We start from the raw sequence: 16,839 nt of genomic DNA on the forward strand, positions 1-16,839 counted from the left end.
CTGCCACTGCTGCCACGTGGCTATTGGGGAGGCGCTGATTGCTGCTATTGGCACTGAAGCCCATTCTGCTGCCTCCTCTGTGCAGGCCCCCTGGGTTTCCACTTCCTCCATGCTGATCTCGTACATTGTGAGATCCGCCATAGAGAAAGTGCTACTCTTGCACATTCCCAAAGATTACATGTGCCAATCACTAAAAAGTATTTTTTTTTACATCTGCTTCCCTTTCTAATTTTTTGCCATTTCCTTTTATATTGCCTTTTTTTCTATTTCTTTTCTCTCCACCTGTCTTCTTCCCTCAAACACACAGTCAGGTTCTCATTCTCACATGCATTTCTCTCTCACACACACATACACAGGCTCTCACTGGCACAGGCTGTCTGAGTCTCACACACAGGCTCTCTCACACCCCCACATGCTGCCTTGCTCAAGCACAGGCTCTCACTCTTACATGCTGTCTCTTTCACACACACAGAGGCTCTCACATGCTGTCTCTGCAAACACACACAGTCTCTCAACTCATCTCATACTCGCACATACCTCTCTCTCACCTCTGGGCCTCTTCTTTACGGGTTGCCACAGGATGGGCTCTGCAGTGGCCCTAGTCTTCCCGGCCCCGCTGCTCCTCTTCTGCACGCGGCTGAAGCGCCTCTTCTACCCACGCGGCTGACGCGCCTCCTCCTTCCTCCCCGTGCGGCTCCGGCAACATTTGTCTTCCGGGGCAGGGCAGGCAGGAAGGTAGTAGGAGGAGCACCTGCAGTGGCTGATACACCTCCTTCCTGCCTGCGCGGCTCCAGCAACATACGTCACTGCGACGCGCTACCTTTTTGGGCCATGTCTCTTCTCTTTTGGGGTTGGAGGAGGCAGGTCGCCAGCTTCGCCCCGCCTCCCCACAGCAGCCGTGGCGCCACGGACCGGCAAAAAACCCCAACGGCCCAGTACTGGTCCGCGGACCGGTGGTTGGGGACCTGCTTTAGGCGCAGGGCTGGTGCAAGGGTATTAGGCGCCCTAGGCGAAACGTCAGCTATGCCGCCCCCCCCCCCCCCCGCCTCCACACACAATTAACTTACATTGTGCATTAATGAAAATAACGAAGTCTGTATTTATAACAGAACACTTATTTGACATTTTTATGCCATGTAAACCATTGAGATGATTTGTCTTATCGACGGTATAGAAACTCTTTTATAAATAAATAAATAAAAATATATAAAATAAACATAAACCAAAGCTATACTTGTTGCTCAAACAAAAAAAGCAGACACATCACATAATATTAAATAATTAAAATGGCAGTCAATCAAGAAAAATGAACTTAAAAAGCCATCTTTACTTACCCCCTCCAGCAGCTCTCTTACTCTTCTTCCATGCAGGCTGTAGTACACACCAGAAGCAGCAGTAGTGGCTAAGCTCTATACCAGGGGTCAGGAACCTTTTTGGCTGAGAGAGCCATAAACGCCACATATTTTAAAATGTAATTCCATGAGAGCCATACAATATGTTTAAAACTAAATACAAGTAAATGTGTGCATTTTATGTAAGATCACACTTTTAAAGTACAATAAGTCTCTGAAAATATTACACCAGGCCTTAAGACACCAATACATCTCCTATTAGGAAAACGGACCAAGTCAGGCTGCTATAGAGTCCTACACAGAAACAACACGCCAGCAGAAAACCTCACCTGAATCACGTGCTGTCCCTCACCTAACATAGAATAAAGAGACCAAAACGCATAACAAGAAGCATGCAGAAAAAACTGAATTGGAAACTGCAACAAGCCAGAGTCTCTGTATGCAGTGTAACAAAGGAAAAAAGAAACATCACCCATCCTTATAAAACAAATCAAGAAATATAAAATCATCAGCAGTAAAACTGTACTAACAAAAAGAACATATTTCGAAACAGCTGATGAGTGGATTATCCAATAATTAAAAACTCATATAAAACATTTCCAGATACCAACAAAATATTTAAAAATAGCAGACCCAAAGATCCAGTAATGAAAAATAATAAGGATACAAAAATTTTTTTGCTCTGCATACCTGGGAACGTTTGATATCCAGGTGTCCTGAGATTGTTCTGAATTAGCAGGAGGTGGGGTGGTTTGCTTGGAACTTTCTCCTCTCTCAGTCACATACCAGCGCTCTCTCTCACACTGGCTCTCAATGACACACCTATACACACATGCTCTCAGTACTCACATATACACATGTTTTTTCTCTCTCACTTATATAGGCTCTTAATTACACATTTACACACATGCTGTCTATCTTTTCACGCTTACACACACACACAGGCTTTCAATCACATAAATACATGCTGTCTTTTTCTCTCACACACAGACTCTCATTCACATGCTTACAAACATGTCCTCTCTTTCTCTCATTTACACACAGGCTCTCAATCACATACTCACATGCTCCGTCACCTAAATCAGCTCTCAATCACACACAGACACACATGATCTCTCTCTCTCATTTAAACACATGCTCTCAATCACATACTCACATGCTCCATCACCTAAACCAGCTGTCAATCAGACACAGACACACATGATCTCTCTCTTACTTATACACACAGGCTCTTAATCATACATACACATGATTTCTCTCACACACAAAGGATCTCAATCATACACACATACTCTTTCACACAAACTTACACATACAGGTTCCCAATGGTAAACTTACATTCATGCTCTCTCTCTCACAGGCAGGCTCTCAATCACAGACATACTCTCTTTCACATACACAGGCTCTCAATCATTCACATACATGCAATCTCTCACTCACACACACAGGATCTCAAACACACATGCTTGCTCGTTCATTCACTATCTCTCTCCCCCACCCCGGGAACTAGCAGCAGCAGCAGCCTCCTCCCAACGCTAACCTCTTCATTTTCAGCCCTCGCGGAGGCGGAGTCCCATCGGCCGCGGTTGAAACTCCATTTTCCTTCGAGCCGCGCTGCAGTCTTCTTCCCGTCGGACACTAGCGTGGTCTCTTCTTCCCGCGCAGGCACCCGATGCTCTCCACTTCCTCTTCCGGACCGCGGGGGGGGGGGGGGGCGGGAAGAAGAGAGCACGCCCGGTGCCGCTGACTCCAGCTGTCCTGCCGCGTTCCGCCCGGGGCTGACAGCAAAGGACTCACATGCTTGAAAGCGCGGCTCTCTTAATTTTACCGGGGCAGTGCCGCCCCCGGGAAGCTGGCGCCCTAGGCGACCGCCTAGTTCGCCTAGTGCTTCCGCCGGCCCTGTTTAGGCGACCCCTGCGTTTTGGTCGTTCGACCCCCGCCGGGGTCGCGACCCACAGGTTGAGAACCGCTGGTCTAGAACGAGAGGTCATGAGATGAGGGTGAAAGGGGGTAGACTCGAGAGTAATCTTAGGAAATATTTCTTTACAGAGGGGGTTGTGGATGCGTGGAACGGTCTCTCGGTGAAGGTGAAGAAAGCCTGGGATAAGCACGGGATTTCTGAGAAGTGATGCTAAATTAATTGGCGGATGGGCCATATGGTCCTTTTCTGCCGTCATGTTTCTATGTTCATTATTGCCTGGAAAACTCTTCAAGAAAGAAAATCAGAGACAGTGCAAAAACTGAGGAACTTTGAAAGAATGGACAAGTTTGTTGCCTCTTATTTTCATGTTAACAGTTTCTAAAGGTCTGGAAGAGTGCAGTCTTATCCTCTATGAAGTACGGTGTACATGTGAGATGAATGAAGGGTTGTTTGAGGGGGGGGGGGGGGATTAGAATATGTTCCAGATTGAGATAATGTACGATTGCAGTAGGGGATTTGTGTTAAAACTATTTTATGAACAATCCTCTGTCTTTGTTTCCCTTTGTTCGATGCTTCCTGTCAGGACATCTGTTTTGGACATGCGGTTTTTGAAAGCTTATTTAATTAATCTCCTCAACGCTTCCCTCCAGCCTCCAGCAATAATTACAGGTTACAGTGCTCGGATAATGCACCCTTCGGCTTAGGAGTCCACCCTGAGCGGCTGCATTTGTCCCACGTGTCCACGGAGAAAGCAGAGTTGTTCACCTGTAACAAGCGTTCTTTCATAAGGAGCAGGGTAAACCGGCCCCACAGTCAGTCCCCCCTCCCCTGAGCGCTGCAGGACTCCCGGCGGCTCTACGGCACGACTCCGTCGTTCTGAGCTCTGAGAGAGCTTTTCTATCTTGGCACGGCCGGGACCGCGTCGCCCACTTGTGTGGCTGATTTATCTGTCACAGGTCAGCACCTCTGCTTTATCGACCTTTGCATCCAGCAAGGTTTCACGGTTGCAACGTAACACCGTAAACGACCGCCCTAAAGACCAGCATGGCCCACCTGTGATTCATGGAAATGTAAAATCCTGGGTGGAGCCTGACATCAGCTTCCCTTTACCCCATGTCGTTTCCTGGTCTCTCCACCTTTTTTCCCCACCACTGTCCTTCATGTCTGGCCCGAGCATGCCGAAACTCTGTCGCATTGATGGTCTTCCTTACTTCAGTTGTTAGGCGATTTCAGGCCTTGACATCTTGCTTCTTACAAGACGAATATTTACCCAACACCTGTGCCCCTCCTGTCTTGTGACCAATCCACACAGCCAGCAAGGTTGGTAAGGAGGTTGTAGAAATGTATATATATATACATCTCCCAATCACTTTCTTGAAGCCTGACCCTAGGGTTGTAGCTACCGCTCTGTGCAGGTTACTCCAGCCTCTTGGAAGTACAGTGCAGTCCTTCTGCTGCCTCTTAGGATTGTAACCCCTGTTCCAGGCAGGCACCCCGATCTCTCCTCAGCTTGCCCTACATCTGTGCACTCCCTCCTCGTAAAACTGGAAGTCCTGTGTGTATTATTCAGGAAAGCTCTTATTCACCAACGTTTCTCGTCACTTTAGTGACAAAGCGGGGCTGAGCCTATAAGGTTACAGAGCCCAGGGTTATTCAGCCCCAGTGGGGCTCCCCCAGCCCTGAGCTATTGAAGAACAGGGGTAGAGGCTCCTGCATCACCAGCGCTTCGGAGGAATGGAAAATGTTGGACGCTGGTAGCCAGGGCTACCTCCCATGGACAGCCTTGCCTAGAGCTGGTGGTGGGACTGGTCTTAAACCAACTTATGACACGTTTCAATCATAGGCTTTATTTTAGAAAGAAAAGCATTCAGAAGAATTGCTCTGCGATTCATTTCTTTCGTATTTCTCTTTTGCCATTTCTTGCAAGGTCTTGACTGCAGTGGACTCCCTCATCAACCTTTAATCCCTGTTCCACGTGCCCCAGAGGTTGCTTGTGCACCCCACACGTGCAGAGGAGCAGGACACAGCAGGCTCCTGGTTTTCTTGCTTTGACAAAGCCCAAACTGCTCGTAGTTTGTGTGACAGGCACCTCACCAGCCAAGTTCGGGAATAAAACAGGGCTGTGTCCAGGCTGCGGATATCATCCGGGAGTGGAGCACCGCGCAGGCTCTGAGGAAATGCTTTCACCCTGCTTTCTTCCTCCTTTGCTTCCAGTTGACGTTCCCCGTCATCCTCTTGGCTTTTGTGCCTCACTCACCTTGACGCTAGGCTCAAAGGCCACTGTGTATTTACAGCACAAATCATGCACAGATTTGATGAATTGGGTTTTTCTGAGAGCAGGCCAGCTGTTCTCTAAACACAGCGCACACGTTCCCCTTCTATAAACAGGAAACGAGCTGTTTGGAGTAGAGCAGCCTCATTCCTTCGAGCCACATGTTCCCCAGGCCCTCCAGACATTCCCGTTACCGGACTGCACAGCAGAGAAAGAGAATGATACACAGAAGCTCGGCCTGCAAGCAGGAAGCTCCCGCGCTTGTCCCTGTGTGTGCAACCCTGCGATTGGTGATCCAGGCATTCCCAACCCACAGGCAGCAGCAGGAAAGGGTTTCTGAGTATTGATCGGGTTTCTGGGCCTTGCACTGCCACTGAGGGCAGTCAGAAACACCCCCCCCCCCCCCCCTCAGTGCCCTGCTCAGGAGGATCCTGGGGATGTTACTTAGTCCCTATCAGAGCCCAGATCAGGTTCTGCTGTGGCTCTGCTGATAATGTCAGGCAGAGATTCCTCCCTTTCCAGGCCCCTTAATTGAGGTTTTTGTCTGTCTGCTACTTAAAGGTAACCCAGGTAAGAAGAGAGAATTTCTAGTTTTGCTTGACTGCCTTTTGAATCCTTTGATGTTATATCTGCACAATATTGCAGTGCTGTGCCTGCTTGAGATCTTATGTGGCAAACAACGCAGAGCGGGGCACACTGCAGCGATTCCTGGGAACATAGAGCGGGGCACACTGCAGCGATTCCTGGGAACATAGAGCGGGGCACACTGCAGCGATTCCTGGGAACATAGAGTGGGGCACACTGCAGCGATTCCTGGGAACATAGAGTGGGGCACACTGCAGCGATTCCTGGGAACATAGAGTGGGGCACACTTCAGTGATTCCTGGGAACATAGAGCGGGGCACACTTCAGTGATTCCTGGGAGTGCAGAGCAGGGCACACTGCAGCGATTCTTGGGAACATAGAGCGGGGGACACTGCAGCGATTCCTGGGAACATAGAGCGGGGGACACTGCAGCGATTCCTGGGAACATAGAGCGGGGGACACTGCAGCGATTCCTGGGAACATAGAGTGGGGCACACTTCAGTGATTCCTGGGAGTGCAGAGCGCGGGACACTGCAGCGATTCCTGGGAACATAGAGAGGGGGTCACTGCAGCGATTCCTGGGAACATAGAGTGGGGCACACTTCAGCGATTCCTGGGAGTGCAGAGCAGGGCACACTGCAGCGATTCCTGGGAACATAGAGAGGGGGTCACTGCAGCGATTCCTGGGAACATAGAGAGGGGATCACTGCAGCGATTCCTGGGAACATAGAGTGGGGCACACTTCAGCGATTCCTGGGATTACAGAGCGCGGGACACTGCAGCGATTCCTGGGAACATAGAGCGGGGCACACTTCAGTGATTCCTGGGAACATAGAGCGGGGCACACTTCAGTGATTCCTGGGAACATAGAGCGGGGGACACTGCAGCGATTCCTGGGAACATAGAGCGGGGAACACTGCAGTGATTCCTGGGAACATAGAGCGGGGCACACTTCAGTGATTCCTGGGAACATAGAGCGGGGCACACTTCAGTGATTCCTGGGAACATAGAGCGGGGGACACTGCAGCGATTCCTGGGAACATAGAGCGGGGGACACTGCAGTGATTCCTGGGAACATAGAGCGGGGCACACTTCAGTGATTCCTGGGAACATAGAGCGGGGCACACTTCAGTGATTCCTGGGAACATAGAGCGGGGCACACTTCAGTGATTCCTGGGAACATAGAGCGGGGCACACTTCAGTGATTCCTGGGAACATAGAGCGGGGCACACTTCAGTGATTCCTGGGAGTGCAGAGTGGGGCACACTTCAGTGATTCCTGGGAGTGCAGAGTGGGGGACACTGCAGTGATTCCTGGGAGTGCAGAGTGGGGGACACTGCAGCGATTCTGTAGACGTAGCTAAAGTTACTACAAATGCATATTACATTGCTGTCCAAGATAAAAGGGGCTCACAGTGGTGGTACTGTCCGTGAGCAGTATGGCCCTAGTCCTGAACTTCTGATACCTTTGGCACTACAGGGCCTTCTCCTGCCCTCTTCCCTGGAGCTTTTGTGTCACTCCTAGAGCCAAGCACTGGATATCGGACAAGAAGCAGCCCAGAAGTGATGGCACTTCTGCTCCTTTCTAAATCTGTAGAGGACAGAATTTCAAGCCTCCCCTTTGCCATCTGACATTATAGAGTTAAGGCAGTTCTCTCTCTCTCCCCCCTTTCCTGCTGCTTCTCCTGGCAGGTCTGAGCCAGTGTTGCTACAGGGAAGGGTGCGGGGAAGTGTTAAGTGTCAGCTCCTTGCCAGGGCTTGAAGACAGGGGCTGACTTGCCTTTGCCCCGGGTTAGGTGCAGGTGCAGGGACCGGAGTCAGAGCAGTGGCCTGCCTGCCTGCCTTATTAATATATGGCTTGGGGGTGCCGCTGTTATTTATGATGAAATGTAAATCCTGCCTTGTCTCTGGCTGCTCCGGGCCCCCTCCAGACGTGTAGGAGCAGCTCACTTCCTCTGAACGGTACCTGCGGAAACCTGCTGTCTGCTCTGGAGTCTGTCAGAAATGTAAGGAAGGGAATGAATAGCGCTGGGAGCAGCACAAGGCTTGTTTAGGCTGAGAGTAAACCTCGTGTCCAGTCCCTGAGCCTGCAGAAATCTGTAAAACAGAGTGATGGTGCTTATGGCCTCATGCTGTCTGACAGCCAGGAAATTTAATTTTGAAAATAATGGAATTGTCATCTCAGTCCTAAAGAAAAAAAAAGAGGGTAAAATTCTGTGCAGAAGGAAAAGAAGATGTCAGCCCAGAGTCTGCTTCCTACAATGAGCTGGAATTTAACCCAATTTCCTACAGGTCCTCATGTCCCTATGTTCCCCAGATCCTAATATCTTTAGAGCCGTTCATCCAGTTTGATTTTAATTTCTGTCACAGGCATTGTACCCTGGGACCCTCCTACACCCCCTTCACCTAGAATCCCAGTTCCCTTTTTTTTCTACAAGGAAACTTCATGTAGGGCAATCAGAGCACCTTGTTAGGTCATCGAGCATTTTGAAAGCTGTCCTGCCATTGGTTGGTAGCCGTATGCAAATTTCTGTCCTAAACCAGGAAAGTAAGCATCATGAAATGTTCCCTCGTCTGTCATGGCACAAGAGAGGAAACGGTGCAAATCTTAGTGAAAAGCAAGTTAGAGCTATGAAAGTAACCTAAGGATTTAGTCAGTAGGATATGGCAAGTGGGGAAAACTGGATAGCGGAAGGTGATTTGTTGTATGGGAGGGCACAGGAAGGGAGAAAGCACTGAAGCCAGATGTCACTGTTTAATTTTGGGGATTGCAGATCAGAGAGAGAGAGCATGGAGGGACGGAGTGGTAATGAGGAGCTGAGCTGTAAATACACTTGTACATGAGAAGTTTGAATTATGTGTGATCCTTGGCTGGAAGCAAGAGCCATGGAGCCAGGCAGGAGGAAGTGAATGTGTGCAGCTGAGTTTTGAAGCTGGATAGAGTGATCCAAGGTGTGAGGGAGACCTCCCAGGAGAAAAACTGAGAATTGCTGAGAAGCAGCAACAGGACCAGCGCTGAAAAAAATCAATCCTTACGTCCCAACATAATAGAGCATTATCTCCCAGTTTTTAACTTGCCTTTTCTTACGAAGGTAATTGAGAAAGTGGTTCTCCAACAAGTAGCGGATTATTGGAGAGGTCAATGGCCTCCAGAAGGGACGTTCCACTATGCCAGCACTTCCAGCCATGCTGAATGCAATCCCTCGTTCACCCCTTGCCTTCTTACTAGATCAGTTGGTTGGTGATTCCATTGAGCGTGGATTTCTGCAGAAGAACTTGATATAGACCTTTGCTTTAATGGGATAGCAGTGAGTTGGTTTAACAAGTCACCTCAATTATTGAAACATGTTTTATCAGGGTTAAATGGCAACATCGATGAAATAAACTTCAAGAGTGTTGATGGGAGCTAGGGATTTAGATCATATCAAGAGGGGTTACACTGGCTCCCATCTACCCCTTGGGATCCTGCCAGATACTTGTGACTTGGCTTGGCCACTGTTGGAAAGAGGATAATGGGCTTGATGGACCTTTGGTCTGGACCAGTATGGCGAGTCTTATGTTCCCATTTAAATCGGATTGCAATTCAAAATTCTGCTGATCATGTTCCTATATATATATTTATTTATTTAAAGCTTTTTTTATACCGGTATTAGTGGTTACATCATACCGGTTTACATCAGAACTGAGGGTGGAAAATACATCAAACAGGTACCGGGGAAGGGACTACAGAGAACCAGAGAGAAGTAGCCGGAAACTGGCAAACAGTTCCAATAGAGGAACTGCCCTAAATACCTCTCGGAGCTACTTTCCTGCTATAAGCCAAAAAGGTGAAGGTTTTCCCAGCAGAGGTTCCCGACTAATCCTCCTCTTCTCAGTGCCCACTTAATGTCTATGCGCAGAGCAGCACCAAAGCTTTGAAACATGGCAACCGCTGGAGGGTCAAGAGGGAACCAACTAAGTAGACGATAGGAAAGAAGTGAAATTGTGCTCAGTTACGAAGCAAATCACGCAAGAGGCAGGGGTGATGGGAATAGGCACAGGGCTGGCAGTTCATTCGCTTGGGAATGGTTGAGGAGTGAAATTTACATTTTAAGATTTACTCAACACTCTGCCCTGCTGTGTAGATGTTTGGGGTTTCTGTAAGGGTTTTTGGTTTGTGTTTTTTTTTAACTGTTATGTGTTAATGATATTCTTGATGCATTTTTTGATGTGTGTAATACAATTTTTGTAATTTGCCTTGAGGCTGCAAGGAAAATTGAATAATCAAGTATAAATAAAATGTCAAACATGAGAAGAGAATGGATCTTCAGGATCTTGTGAATATGGCAGCAGAGGGAAGGTGATGGGTGAGTGTTCACCCCTGAACCTTTTGCAGGGTTTGAGCAACTGGCAAGACAAGGATAGACAGAGAGCCCAAGGGAAGATGAGTAGCAGGACCAGAAGCAGAAAAGTAAAGCAGCTTAGTTTTAGGAGTAGAAAATGAGACCTTATCCAGAATGAGAGCTGAGCAGAAGCTGAGGTGAGAGAATGACAGGAAGGGTTGTAGAGAGTAAAGACCTCAGACAGAGCCCTGGGGACTACAGATAAATGGGGTCATTTATCAAAATGCTATAAGGCGTTTTTGCATGTAATGTATGGTGTGATGCAAGCGAGAGAGAGAAAGAAGCCATAATGCCCTCACACTAGATAGCTATTTATATCTCTATGGGAGGCCCACCTAGTTACTCGAGGTGAGGTTTAGATATTAGTGTAGGGGGTTAGGGACCACTTTGACATTCAAAGTGAGATGTACGAACAGAACAGTGCTCTCGTGAAGATTTGATGATCTTTGGAGTGAGGAAACTCACCCAAAGATGAGATTTGTGCAATGTTCTCTCAACCTAGCTTGATGGAAGGTCATCAAATCTTCACAAGAGTGCACTGTTCTGTTCGTACGTCTCACTTTGTCAGTGTCAGTGAATATATACACTCTCTCACTCTCATATACACAAACCCTCATTTACTCAGACAGGCCTCCTCTTTCTCTCTCTCTCTCTCTCTCTCACACACACACACACACATATATACTCCCACTCTCATATACACATACCTCATTTACTCAGGCCTCCTCTCTCTCTCTCTCACACACACACACATATATATACTCCCACTCTCACATACACATACCCTCATACACTCTCATATACACATACCCTCATTTACCCTCTTTGCCGCTGTCTGCGCTGACTGCACTACGGAAGCAGGTACCCCGGAGCTGCGTGTAGGAGCTGGGAGAGAGGCCTGCGCAGCCGGCGCTTGAGCCCATTGGGATAAGGCCATTAACTCTCGCCCTACCTCCGTGGGCCCCCGCTCCGGCCACGCGGGAGTTTGATACGTGCATCCTCCTCTTCTTCAAATCGCACCGACCCGATCCGGCCCCCCACGCCATCCATTGCCGCCTGAGGCAAGTCAGGAGGAGTCCACCGGGACAGGCCCTCCTCCTGCCGACCAAAGACCGACGCCGCACTAATTCTACTAAGTTGCGCTGGTGACCTCACTCCGGCGCGACCTCACTAGATTTAAAGAGCCAGCAAGATCACAGGCGCCCTCTTTGCCGCTGTCTGCGCTGACTGCACTACGGAAGCAGGTACCCCGGAGCCGCGTGTAGGAGCTGGGAGAGAGGCCCGCACAGCCGGCGCTTGAGCCCATCGGGGTAAGGCCATTAACTCTCGCCCTACCTCCGTGGACCCCCGCTCCGGCCACGTGGGAGTTTGATACGTGCATCCTCCTCTTCTTCAAATCGCACCGATCCAATCCGGCCCCCCACGCCGTCAGGGAGCAAGTCAGGGAGGAATCCCGGGCCCGCCCCTTTGTGCTCCCCTTCGTGCAGCCCCTGGGTGCTTCACTGAATTCGAGACTATAGCTCAAAATATCTTTCCTTATCAGTTTTCTCCCCCCCAGTTTCCACACGATCAGGGTTCACCTTCTCTCACCCACTCTTGCTACTCGCTCCTCCCGCACCTTCAGTTGTTTCAGTAGCAGGAGAACGAGATAGGGAAAGAATTGCACTAGAAAGGGGAAGACACCGCACGGACCGCGTTTGTGAGAGGCCTGCCTTTCAGCGTCCCTCTTATGAGCCACTCCGTTCAACCATCCAGCATTCACCGAGACCAGCAACCAACTTACAATTCTCCCCACCCCCCCACCAACAACCTCCAAGCACACCATCTCCTTCAACAAACGTACATAACTCGTGTCCCTCTAGCACTCATCTTGCACCAGTCTCCTCCCAGAGATCATCCAGCTCCTGTCTCTTCACAGTAATCATCCGCACTCGCCTTTCCAAGTGATCATGATCTCCCCGCTAACCCAATTCCTAGCTCTGTCTTTAATCACCTTAACCCTTCTTAACGCTCAATCCCTCACAAAAAAAATCTCACTTGCTCAACGACCACCTCCTAGACACCCAACCGGACATCTGTCCCATTACTGAAACATGGCTGAAAAACACTGATACCGCCCTAATTAATCAACTACCAACACAATCATATGATTTCTTCTCTATCCCAAGACCTAAAAAAAGAGGGGGAGGAATAATGTTAGCAGCAAAAAAAGAACTGAGACTATCCCAACAAGCCTTCAAATTGACGACCAAACTGGAAATCGGTCTATTCAAATCCACCCAGATTCAAATCTGCCTTATATACGCCCCCCCAGGGCTCTTAGAATCAGACCCCTCTCCACTCATCGAAATTATTGCCAAACACATCAACACTAATTCCCCAGCTACCATTCTAGGAGACTTCAACATCCATGTTGACTCCCCTTCTCCCTCATCCAATTGCGAAGCTCTTCTCTCCTCATTCCAGGCCATGGGGTTCAAACAAATTATAAACAATCTCACGCACAAGGCAGGCCATATGCTAGACCTTATATTCATGAACGAAACCATCTCGCCCCGCTCCCCGCCTACTTGTACCTCCATCCCCTGGTCAGATCACGCTCTGATAGTTTCAGAACTATCAATAAAACAAAAATAGTCTCCCATCATCTCCAAATTCTCTATCCAATTCAGGAAACCTTGTTCCATGGAGACCCTCAGCAATAGCCTTACCAAGGACCTAACTAACCTGGACCTCTCCGATACCGATTCTGCCATTAAATCTTGGCTAAATATCACGCAATCAACATCAAACAAAATCTGCCCCACGTCCTCCAAAGTCATCAATCCAGCCCGCAATAAAAAAAAACCCTGGTATTCAACAGAATTAAGAAAACTCAAACTAGACTTGCAACACACAGAACAACAATGGCGGAAGGATCCCTCCCCCACCTCACTTGCTTCCTACAAAACCACTATGAACTATTATAGGACCGCCATTCTTCGCACTAAACGGGACTTCTACGTCAAAAAAATACACAGCTTCCTTTACGACCCAAAAACTCTTTTCTCATACGTTGCAGCTCTTACCACCCATGTTCCCCCCTCCATCCCGGAAGAGGAAGCCCAAAACAAATCTACAGAGCTGGCAATCTTCTTCAATAACAAAATAAAAAATTTGCTTGCTCCACTGGCAACATCAAACACTTCATCAAATACCCTACTACCACCTAGCCTTAATTACTCCCCTACTATCTACATACAGAAACTAGAATCCTTCGAACCCACATCATCCTTGGAAATCGAATCGATAATCAAGAATATGAAGCCTTCATCACACCCATTGGACCAAATACCTACCAAACTCCTTCTCACCGTTCCCAAAAGCATTGCTAAACCTCTTGCCGACATCATTAATTGCTCCCTCATTCAAGGTACTGTCCCTGACTCATTAAAAATTGCTTCCCTGAAGTCTCTATTGAAGAAACCCAACCTGGACCCAGTCAACCCCAGAAATTTCCGCCCCATTGCAAACTTACCTTTCATAGCCAAGCTAATGGAAAAGCTAGTTAACATCAGACTCACAGACTACCTTGACTCTCACAATATTCTCTACCCTTCTCAATTTGGATTCAGGAAACGCCTAAACACAGAATCTCTCCTTCTTTCATTAACAGACAACATCCTGATGGGCCTTGACAAAGGCAAATCTTACCTTCTAGCTCTCGCATTCGACACTGTAAATCATTCAATTCTCATCAACCGTCTAAAGGAAATAGGCATTTCCGGTTCTGCACTTCTCTGGTTCAAATCCTTTCTTTTCAACAGGCACTACAAAGTTAAAATAAATGACAAAGAATCCCACCCAGTCCCTTCTAATCAAGGAGTACCACAAGGCTCATCACTCTCTCCTACCCTGTTTAATATTTATCTACTTCCTTTATGCCAATTACTCAATACCCTCAACCTCACCCACTATATATATGCTGATGATGTGCAGATACTAATCCCAATCTCGGACCCCATCTCCACTACACTAAACTTTTGGAAAAATTGTCTGCATTCCATCAACCTCCTTCTATCGAGTCTCAACCTGGTTCTCAATACGTCCAAAACAGAACTCCTCGTCATCTCCCCTAGCGACAATAACCCCGTGGCCAACAACGCAACTATACCACTAGCCAGCCAGGTGAGAAACCTTGGGGCCACCCTAGACTCCAGATTGAACTTCAAAAAGTTCATCAATACTACAACAAAAGAAAGTTTCTTTAAGCTACAGGTCCTAAAACAGCTAAGACCACTCCTACATTTCCATGATTTCCGTTCAGTTCTTCAAGCCATACTGTTTTCAAAGATTGACTACTGCAACGCATTACTACTCGGTCTACCCGCCTCTTCTACTAAACCTCTACAGATGCTGAAAAATGCAGCAGCCAAGATTCTTACTAACTCGCGTCGTAAAGACCACATCACACCAATTCTAAAAATCCTACACTGGCTACCAATCCACTATAGAATACTCTTCAAGACTCTTACTATCATTCACAAATCTGTCTACCAGCAATCCTCACTCCAACTCTCCATCCCCCTCGAACTTCATGCTTCCACAAGGCCGATCAGATCCGCATACAAAGGCTCTCTCCAGGCTCCCCCAAGCAAATTCTTGGTCCACAACTCCATCCATAAACGAGCACTTTCGACAGCGGGTCCGCTCCATTGGAATTCTCTCCCCCCAGATATACGTCAGGAACAATGCCATCTATCTTTCAGAAAGAAACTGAAAACCTGGCTGTTCGTCCAAGCTTACAGTTGATAGAGCCTCTATCAACCAATATTGTCTCTTTCACCTTCCTACCCATTCCCTATCTCCTCCCCCACCCCCCCCACACCCCGCTTACCTCCCCTGTTCCTCCCTTTCACAGGAAATTTTATTCCTAATAATTGCCTATGATAAATCACCAGCCGAACTCTTTAACCTTTTGTTAACCTCTATATGTCTCGCTACTTAACTGTTTTTGTTGATGACTACTTTGAGTACTCTCCAGTTATAATAGTTTGAAATATTTCCCGTCTTCCAAAGTCCATGTTTTTGCTCCCTGTTTATTGTAACTTTATCTTCTATACAGTTATTAATTGGTTTCCCCTTGTTCCATTGTAAACCGGTACGATAAGACTTGGTCCTGTCTCCCACCCTCCATCCAGGCCTCTACCACTATCCAGCACACTAACAAGATTAGAACGCCACTGTGGGATATCAGGTGTCACAGCTACATTAAAACAAGTAAAGTCCTTAGTCACACAATGGGATGTCTTATTTTCAGTTTGATAATGTTTCCCTCTCCTCTGCTCCTCCTGATTCCTTTCCCTTTTCTCTAGTTAGATTTCTAGGGCTTCTCCTCCTGTCTCCAGCCCTCCCTGCTTCCATGTCACCGTTCTCTGCTTCTTCCATACATCACTAATCCACACCTCTTATTCTTTTGCATCTGATCTCTTTTTTTTTTTTACTTTTCACTCCTCCATTGCTGTTTGTTATTCCTCTATTTTGCCTTCCCAGTTCTCCTTTCCATGTCTCACTCCCACAGAGCCATTTTGCTCTTAATCCCCGGCCACCCAACCAGTCGTCTCCCCCTTTTGAGTAACGTCTTCCATATCTGACTCTGTCCCTTCTCTCATTCCTCCACCACCCTCCCCTCTTCTATGTCTGTCCCCACTCCTTAATCCTTCTTTTCCTCCTTCCCCCGTCTGCCTCTCTTCCCTCCCCTGAGGCCATGCGCTCTGGCCCTCCCTTCTGGCTCCTGTCCCTCCCTCTCTCCTTACTGCACCTCCCCCCCCCCCCCATCTCTCTCACCTACCTCCAGGCAGCGTTGACCTAAATCTAATTATAAACTGGATGTTATGCGGTTATGTAATTCTGAACGTTTGTTATGTAATCCGCTCTGGACAACGGGTTTGCAAGTTGTAGAATATAAGAATGAACACATTTAACTGCATCGATCCAAACAAAGCAGATCACAACAGCCTTAAAATTTCCTCTAAAGGACAAGCAAACTGAAAAAAACCAGCCAACATTGATTTAAAATATGAATATAATATAAAGCATCTGATACAGCAGCAGTCTATAAGCATAAACTCATTAGCCCGATTCATCAAACTCGGAGTAAAAAGGGGGTGATTCCGCCCCCCCCCCCCCCCTCGGAAAACCACCATTTTACCATTGCGAGCAGAAACCCTGGCGCCAGTCCTCAGAAGAAGTTACCGCATCCAGGCAGGGCAGCCTTGCGCCTCCACGAGTGCCAGAAGCCATGAGCCCTGCTGACGCCTAAAACAAGCAGAGAAGGGAACCCCTTACG

This window comes from Rhinatrema bivittatum, chromosome 7, assembly GCF_901001135.1.
Source record: "Rhinatrema bivittatum chromosome 7, aRhiBiv1.1, whole genome shotgun sequence".
Taxonomy (NCBI): domain Eukaryota; kingdom Metazoa; phylum Chordata; class Amphibia; order Gymnophiona; family Rhinatrematidae; genus Rhinatrema; species Rhinatrema bivittatum.